Genomic DNA, 9492 nt, shown 5'->3' with positions numbered 1-9492 from the left:
TACCTATGTCCCTGCTTTCGTCAGGCTCAGGTCCCATGATAGTGTTTGTAACTATGCAACCTCCATATATGTTATTACCTGTGGAAGTAGACGGACCTTGGTATGCTAATTATGGTTACCAGTTTGCCCTTGAAATGCAGCTGACGCTCAAACAAGTCAAACGTTTTTTGGGTCTGTTGATAGCAGGAATAGCAGCACGAGTAACACTCTTTCTGGTTGTTTACTGGACTCCTCATTTTATTACTTGCTTTTGTTTTAATTTTTTTTAATTTTATTTATTTGACAGACAGAGATCACAAGTAGGCAGAGAAGCAGGCAGAGAGATAAGGAGGAAGCAGACTCCCTGCTGAGCAGAGAGCCCGATGCGGGGCTCGATCCCAGGACCCTGGGATCATGACCTGGGCCAAAGGCAGAGGCTTTAACCCACTGAGCCACTCAGGCGCCCCACTTGCTTTTGTTTTAATATGGTACATTGTACAGATTCGTGCAGGACAACAACGACTGCACACTCAAGCACAAATTCATATGCTTGATTTATTTAAAAAGGAAAGGGGAGATATGGGAGGCCACGATAAGGCTTGAGATGAGGACCAAACCAGGCCCTGACCTATGCCTCCTTTAAAGGCTGAATAGCCGAACCAAAGGCTTAGGTCGATCAAGTCGAGTAGCACTGAGAAAGGGTCTGTGCTCTGTATTGCGCGCTCACCTACGTGACTTCCCACACGTTTGCTAGTCAGATAGAGACGATTTGGCCGGGGTCAGAAGTTCTAGGCTGGTCCCTGCTGCCCTTGCACGGGCCATAGACTACATCACGGTAAGACAGTGCTGTGCTTGCACAAACTAGGTCTTGAGTGGCTTTGAAGTCAGTACATCTGGCGCTAGAAGGTCTGCTATTGGTGCTTGGGAAATAGGTGATGGGAAAGCTTGAAGGATTTTCTGTGCATGTTGCAAACTCTTTAGAAATCAGCTGAAAATAGATACTTTTCTTATGATTGTTTCTGTTAGCTATGTAATGCCTCACAGCCTTGAATAAAATGGGCACTGTTGGACACCCTCCTTGGTGCTCCTCCTGCCCCCATCTCTTTGTCTCTTAATTTCTTTTCACCATCCTCTTACTCTCACATTCCTGGTCGATTTGTCGTGCCGGCCACGACACCCCCCCCCCCCCCCCCCCCCCCCCCCCGGCTCTCCCCTGTTCCATTAGCTCTAGCCTCGGCCTTTGTCTTTGTCCAGATGTGTGGTCTCTGGCTGGGATGATCAGGACGGAACGTGGTACTCTTTGTGCCTGCTCAGCACTCTGCTCTGTTCTTGAGTTCACAGCGTGCTGAGCTTGGCTCGGGATAGGGCTTCTCCCTCCCCTGTGGTACAGGCCAGGCCTGAGGAGCCTCGAGTTCCCTCGAGGTGCGGGAGCCACTTGGCAGTTTCTATCTGAGGGGTAGTGGCTTCCTGAGAGTGGAAAGGGAAGCAGGAGACACAGACTTGGGGACACTTGTTGAGACCCCCAGATCTAGCTTTACCTGAAACCAATCTTGTCTTGGATTTTTCCATTTGATGAGTCCTTTTAGACTTAATCCAATTTGAGTAGCATTTCTGTTATTTGTACCTTAAATCGTCCTGGGTGATGCATGTGGTACCTGGGAAGGGTCCGCCACCAGCCTGCTAATGCAGGCAGGATCCTGCCGGGGGTTGGGGGGGTGGGGTTCACATCCTCAGTGGATGAGACTATGCGGATTATGGACTTGATGGTGCTGGTCTGTCCGCCTGATTCTTTATTTACACCTCACGAGGGCATCAGCAAGGAAGGGGCCCCATTCCTGCCATTGCTTGAGCAGGCAAAGAGAAGCACAGAATACCAGGAGGTAGTAAGCTCCCTGTGCTTGGAGGCATTCGAGAAGTCCGGGGATCTTGGTGTCAGGGAGGCCGCAGAGAGGACTCCTGTAATCTGTCCTCTGCAATGGGTAGGCTGATGTGCTGCTTGCATCTGCCTTGGACCAGAGGGCCTGTGCCGCCAGCTGCTGATATGCAGCGGTCAACACTTTGGGAACTGGCTTAGCAGAAGTTCATTACCCCATCCTTGCCCTCCCAAGGCCATGTCCTCCCCCTGGAACAGCATTCACAACTGGCTGATGCTCGAGCATATAGCCTCCATCCCCATGCCCCAGCTGGATGCCTCTGAGGTCATACACCCAACATCAGCACCAGGAGACCCCTGGGGCTCTCTGACACCAGAGCCCTTGCACCCAACCAGGCCACCCTGGAGAGATGGGGGAAACTGAGGCACAGAGAAAGATTTGCTTAGGTCACATGATAAGGGAAAGAAAAGCAGCAACCCCAGGGGGCTCACTTTGAACAGGGAACTGTGGCAGGCACTTTCTCATAGGTTGCTACACTCAGTCCTCCCAATGAACCTGTGACTGGGCTGTGAATAGGAGGCAAAGGGAGCCCAGGGAAGTTAGGAAACTTGACTGAGGACACACAGCATTGGAACCCAAGTCTATTGACTCTTTCCCCTGTAGTAGCAGCTACCTCCCTAGCCACTGGGTCCTCTATCAGCCAGCTCCCCACCCCACTGGCTTCCACCCCCTTCCAGCACCTCTGCAGCCAAACACCTGCCTCTCCACCTCTCTCAGCCCAATGGTTTCCCCTTTGCTCAGGGGTGTTCCCTCAAGGCCCTCCCTTTGCTAGTCTCTGACTCTCTCCTACTTTGGAGCCTGTTCTGAACTCACCCCCAGAAGCCCTCCTTGGTTCAGAGCCCTTGCTCTGCAACGACACTTAAGGGTTGCCCAGGCTTTCTGACTGTGATTAACCCCGTGGAGCCTCATTCCCCTTCTGTGTTCAGTAATTATAACAGCCGCCTCTCAGGGCTATGGGGAAGGATCTGTTAGTGTGTATTAAACACTTAACACAGTGCTTGGCCTGCATGCAGTAGGCACTTAATAATGAAATGATCACTACCTAATTGTTTTCCACGGGGCTCACCAAGCAGGCCTGTGTGCATGTGTGTGTATCTGTTTAAGTGATCAGGTCTTTGTTGAGCACCTACTGAATGCAAAGCCTTTGCCCTGGGAAGAACTGCGGAGATTATTGGCCGATGGGACACTGATCTGATCGGGACAGGGGTGAAATCCATCACCCTGAAATAAACAGACGAGTTTATTTATTATCAGGGCTCCTCCCTGCGGCTAAAACCCACCTTAGCAGGGAAGGGTGTGTGTGTGTCCCCCTCCTGCATCTCATTCTATAAGGCATGGGAAACTTTTTCTCCCCGCGGCACACAGTGCGGCTCCTTCTGTAGGCAGCCTACGCCATCTGGTGGCCTCTCTTGGGGAAGCAGCCACAGAGCTCTGCGCGGCTTGGGTCGGACCATTTCTCTGGGCTCGTTGCTCCATCTAGTGTCATTAAGGCGCAATTACAATCTCTTGGTTTCAACTTGAAAATCGTGGGAGGTTGTTCCTGGAAATGTTCCAGGATTCCACTTGAGAGCTACTGAATCAGAGTTTTGGGGTAGGAGGGATGCTTCCTGAGGACCTTTTGACGACATTCCAGGTTATTATAATTCTGGTAAAGGTGAAGTTGGAGAAGCATGCCTTTAAAGGGACTTCCGTGGAAGTCCTCGTTTTTTTGTTTTTTTTTTTTGTTTTTTTTTTTTGTAGCCTCTCCCGGCTTGTTCAGCAATAAAATCGTCACCCAGTTCACGTCTGGGATTCTCATTTCCAAGATGAGGAAACTGAGGCACAATCAGTAAGCACCTACCCAGGCAATCTGATGTGGAGCCCATCCTCCTGGCCAGCCTATACCCAGTGTCCCAGCATGGACGAAGTTTGGCTTCTGCACCCTGAATGCCATCACGGTCTCCTCTCTGGGCCTCCTTGGCCAGGCTGCCCATCCCTTGTCTGGGTCTCCTTGTTCCTATTTGCTTATTTACATGGTAAAGGCTTAATGACTAACTACAGTCACTGCTTTCATGGTGCCTGCATTCTAGTGGAAGGAGACAGGCAACACAACGCAGACATGGCCATAGATAAAGTGATTTGGGCTGGTGGGAAGATATTTGGACGATGGTCTCGAGATGATCTGATGGGGAAATCTTGAGAAGGGGTGGTGGGGTGGGAGACTTTGAGGGGAACAGACTTTAGATCTGAGTTCCAAGAAAGAAAGAAAGAAACAGTACCAGACATGTACAGAACAGATGGAAGAGTGTTCTAGGTAGAGAACATGCCAAGTGCAAAGGCCCTGTGGTAGGAGCAAGCTTCTTGTATTTGAGGAACAAAAAGCAGGGCACTGGGGCTGCTGCAAAGCGAGTGAAAGGCACAACGGACATTTGTGGGTTTGATCACCAAACACGTGTCCCCTCTTCCTCTGGGGGAATTCTGTCCTTCCCACTGAGGACTGCTGCTGAGACGGTAAACTGGGGCACTTGCCTTCTCTCTTCAGCAGCCAAGAGAGTCCTTGACGCCTTCTTGGGCCAGATCCTTCCTCTAGCTACCCTATAGCTGGGCTGTGATCTAGGCTCAGCCAATGAGATGCCCATGAAATCTTGAGTGACAGAAAAATATAGAGAATTCTGGCAGCCCAAGCATGCTGGCTGTGGGGCCTCATGGACTGGTATCCCCATCTTGACCCCTGCTTCGCTTGTGAGGCTCTTGCTTGGTGTTACCCCCAATGACCCCCATTGCCCTTAAGTTAGTCAGGGTATCTTCCTGTTGCTAGCACCCCAATGGCTGGAAGGGTTCATTGTGGAAATAAAGGAAGATGAAGTTGTGGGGGGGGGGCTTGTGGGGCCAGATGATGCTGTTTGGCTGAGCTAAGAGTTGGATTGTGCCCCGAGGACAATGGGAACCCGGGGATGCCTCTGTCACACCTTTCTGAGATCCCAGGACTCAGGGTTGTTGGCCCCTTACCTTCAGGGATGGCCTTATTCCACCAGCCCCCACCCAGAATGTCCCCCTTCCTCACCCAAGCCCAGGCCTGTACCCCACTCTATGCCTAGCAAGCAATTGCCTTCAGCAGGTGCCCAGGCAAAGTACAAGAGGCCCATGGCTTTGAGATGATTTGTCTGCTTCCTGTGCCTGTGTGGTCTCAGAGAAACACCTCTAAGACTTCATCCCCACCACACGCCCCAGGGGAAGAAGAGCAAAGTGAGGAGAGGAGAATGGACAATCAGGACATCCTACATACTGTGGGGCCCCGGGTGGGGGCTGGGGAGAAGGCTAGGGAGACTGAGGGTCAGCCGGAGTCCCCAAGGGCCTCCTGTCCTTGAATTCTGAAGCATCAGGAACCAATCACGGTACCTAACAGCCAGCTGGTGACCCCAATCCTTCTGTCCCAGCAACAAGCCCTGGCTATTGTTTTTCTAAGAATCCAGAAAATCCCTCTGCTGTAAGTATCACCCCGACCTCCCCCTCCCCCAGGTTGGCCACAGATGCCAGCCACTTGGCTCCCCTCTGCTCCCCAGGGCTTCAGCGCCCTCCGCCCCCTTAGCTTGACTTCAGTCCCCTGTCCTCCCCGCCACAGCCCAGAGACCCACAGACCCATCCAGGATGCCCAAGTCAGTCTCCAAGTCTGGAACTTTCTCCAGGTGCGGTTCCAGCTCGTCAAACTCGCCTAGCCCTTGCCTCCCTGCTCGGTGACCAGCAGGAAGGGGTTGACAAGCCCCTTCCTTCACCTGGTGGAGGTTCGCTGGAGTACGTGCCTCTAGGCCAGACTCTGAGGAGGATTTATGGTGGGAATGCAGATGAGCAGCTATGAGGGAGACCTAGGAAAGGGATGGGGTGGGGGGTGTCCACCATGCACCTTGTTGGCGATGCCCGTCTCCCTGGGGAACCTTTGCGAGGCACGCCACCTGCAGCAAAGCAGAGCGGGAGAGAGAGAGGCCAGCCTCCTTGGATGCCTTTAGGTTCCCCTTGATTCAGATTCCCAGAGGACCCCTCCATGCATCCCCTCTTTCCTTCAGAGGCAAGACCGCCCCTCCCCCCACTCCTGTGGACACCCATGTGGGTGGCAGCTGGGCATCCCTCCTTGGTCACGTGGTGTGGGGGGGTGACTGCGAGCTGATGAGGGACCCCCCAGGACAAGGCAGAAGCTGAAGAAGGGGGCTCCCAGGGCTTTAAGAGTTTCCGAAGGAGCAATCTCAGTCAAGGGAGGGCATCAGGGAGGACTTCCCAGAGGAGGCATCACTGGAGTGGGGTCTTGAAAGCTGAAGAGGGGGAAGGAACCTTGGGCTGATTCAAGTTCTGATGTATGTCACATGGCGCCTTAAACCATAGACCCTGGCTGGGGGTTGAGTGGGGCTTATCTCCTGCTAAGACCAGCCCTGACCTGCTGTGTCTGTCCGCGGCTGCTGGAGGGGCCTCTGCCCAGAGAGAGTATTTCCAATTCACGCAACAGCACGACCTTGGGGACAGAGAAAGATCTAGCTGTAGGATCTGGCTTGAGAGCCTGCCCTGGGCCCCTGGGCCTCACTGACCCAGGATGCAGGCCCTGGAGTAAGAACTTCGTAGGCCCACTGGAGGCTGGAGGGCGGACTGCGGCCTGCCCGAGGGCTTGTTCGGTCCACAGAGTGTTCAAACAAGGTGGCACCCCAAAGGGAGAGATTTTAGATTCAAATGCTTGGGGCTCAGAGCCCTTGGGTGTCACAGCCCCAGCTATGGCCCTGGGAGCTGGGGCTGAGGGAGACATGGCGGCATTGGGGCCTGTGGTTGTGCATGAGTTGGGGGCACTGAGGACTGAGGCCACAGTCGGCTTGGGGGTGGACACGCCTCCTGCAGCACGGACAGGGCGGCTGTGACAGGGTGTGACCTGTTCTTGGGCTTCCTCCCCTTCCCAGACCCCAGCAACTTAGAACAGAACCCTTTCGGATGTTTGGTGAGCCAGAAACGTTTACTGAGTCTCTGGTCCCTCGATGTGTGTGTGGGTGGCGGGCTGGCGGGAGACAGTGGAGGTGTGTGAGGCCGCCCAGAAGCCAGGCTCTGTTATGGCCGAGGAGACGTCGGTGAGCAGCTCCAGGGTTGGCGAGGAAGGTTCCAACGTGCGGTGGGAAGAGGGACCAAGTCACACTGTGCAAGGCACGAACCTACAAAAAGGAGGGACTATTTCTGCAATCCAGCTACTGCGTCTCTAGCTTCCGGTAACAAGTTGGGAGCTCCGGGTTCTCGGTGCACAGTGGATCGGGCCCAAGGAGTGGCTGCCCCTTTGGATGGCGTGGGCTTTCTCTGGCTTCTACAGCCTTCCCGGGCCTATGTTACCCGCTTGTAGGCGAAAGAGCTGCCTACATCTTTCCCCAAGACCAGCTCATGTTCGTGAACCACCGATGGTTTCCCACCGTCTACAGGAGGTCTAAGCCCCTTAGCTGGGTGCTAAGAGGCCCTTTTTTGTGACTCTTCCAGACTTACGTCCTGTCTCTGCCTCTCCTTCCTCCTCCCCTGCTTTTCCTTGTACCATAAGCCCTCCTCACACGTTTGCAAACACACGCCCCTTTCTTTGCACACTTCAGAATTTGTCTATTTCAGGATGCCTGCGTGGCTTGGTCTGTGGAGTGTCTGCCTTTGGCTCAGGTCATGACCCCAGGGTCCTGGGATCGAGTCCCGCATTGGGCTCCTTGCTCAGCAGGGAGCCCGCTTCTCCTTCTGCTTGTGCTCTCTCTCTCTCAAATAAATAAATAAAATCTTAAAAAAAAAAAAAAAAGAATTTGTCTACTGCATGGGGTGTTCCTTGCCCAGAGAAGCCTTCTCATCCTTCAGGGGTTGGCTGGATGTCATGGTCTCCAGAGTCCTGCCTGAACATCTTGGATCTCCCCAGCCCCCCACCACTCTCCCCGTCTTGACCCAGCACCACGAATCTCTCCTTCTCTTCCTGTCTCCCAGAGCACTATACACACAGAACCTCAGCTTATACCACTGCCCACAACTCTCCTTCCCTCCCCAGTGAGCCTGTGTCTCACCCGGGGCGGGGAACGGGGAGCTGTGCCGACCATGTAGAATTTGGCCCTTCTAATGCCTGCTTGCTCCCTAAACTCAGTTACCTTGGACTAGTTGCTCGATGATCTCTCTAAACCTTAGTTTTCCCCCACCTGTAAAATAAATTCACCAGATATCTACCGTGGGGGGTTGTTCCGAGAGGCTTAATTGAGATAACCCCTCAAATGTGCCTGGTATGCTGCCTGGAGTGTAGTAGATGCTCAGTAAATATTTTGCAGTTGGGAAGAAGCACAGCTCCGTCCCAGGCCCTTTGCAGCCTCTGCCACGTGCCTCCTCCCCCGCCAATACCCCACCCCCATCCTCCCCACCAATACCCACAAAACCCTCTTCATTTCCTCTGTAACAACAGCATTTCTGTTCTCTGACCCATGTCAACTTTGTAATCACTTTGCAAGGAGGGAGGGAGGAACACCGAAAAACATGCCCACAAAGGACTTGAAATTATTGCCATTCAGGGATCAGAAGACAAAGATTACTTGCCTGCTTCTGTCTCACAAACAAATTAACGGAGTGGCAGCTTTTGGTGCAAAATATGATTCTTGTCGAAAGGATTAGGCATGCTAAATCCAGATAGAATATGCTGTGAGTGATGTGTGTGTGTGTGCGCGCACGCGCGTGTTCAAAGCCGTAATAATCATACATTTACAACTAATAAATGGGGTCCTTTAATTCCTCCCCAATAAGTCGTTGAAACATAATCTGTCATTTCAGACTTACAGAACATGACTTCTCATAATTATAATTCTCCAGCACACGTTACTACTTATAATTAAATTCACTTTTTAAGAAATCCACAACTTTTTTTTTTTGGAGATTATCTGTTCATACGATGTCCTGGCAGTGAAATTAAAGTGTAATCTGTTGAATAAATGTGGTTCGCTCTTACAGAAGAAACATACCCACTCCTATCAATCAAAAGCTGGAAAGACAGATAAGATGAAGAAAATATACATTAGTTCTCAGCAACTGACACATACGAAGGAGAGTGAACCCAAGCCTCTGTCCCCATCCCTGCCTCTCCAAAAGCACGGCTGGCCCCATAAAAGGAGAGCGTTTGACACAGTGGAAAGAACACACACATTCAATTACGGCCAAGTTACCCGCTGAAGAAGAGGCAGACCCACACATTTGGAAAAACACTTGAATAAAGATCCCAGGCTGGGCGATCGGAAAACACAGCCTGAAAGGCTCCAGCCCCCTGAATACGCGCAGGAGAATATGTGGACCCCCAGTCCCTGCTACACAGGAAAAGACAAGCAGATAAGGAGAGCAGGAACTTTGGACTCAGCAAACCAGGCACAGAGAAAGCAGGCGTCCATGACCTAGCAGCAGCTTTCTGAGCTCTTCCTACAGAATAGCCCAGAAGCGTTGTTGCAGTTTTGCAACCCCAGACTTATTTGAGCTGATGCATTATTAGACAGCCAAGGTCAAGGCTGGTTGGGCTCCCTCCTTGTGCCTCAAGGGAAGTTAAATGCTTCCTTAAAGGTGGGACTTCAGGAATGACTGGAATCCCCCT

This window comes from Mustela nigripes, chromosome 17, assembly GCF_022355385.1.
Source record: "Mustela nigripes isolate SB6536 chromosome 17, MUSNIG.SB6536, whole genome shotgun sequence".
In the NCBI taxonomy this organism is placed as follows: domain Eukaryota; kingdom Metazoa; phylum Chordata; class Mammalia; order Carnivora; family Mustelidae; genus Mustela; species Mustela nigripes.
The sequence above is the reverse complement of the archived record's forward strand: the minus strand, read 5'-3'. Positions refer to the sequence as shown.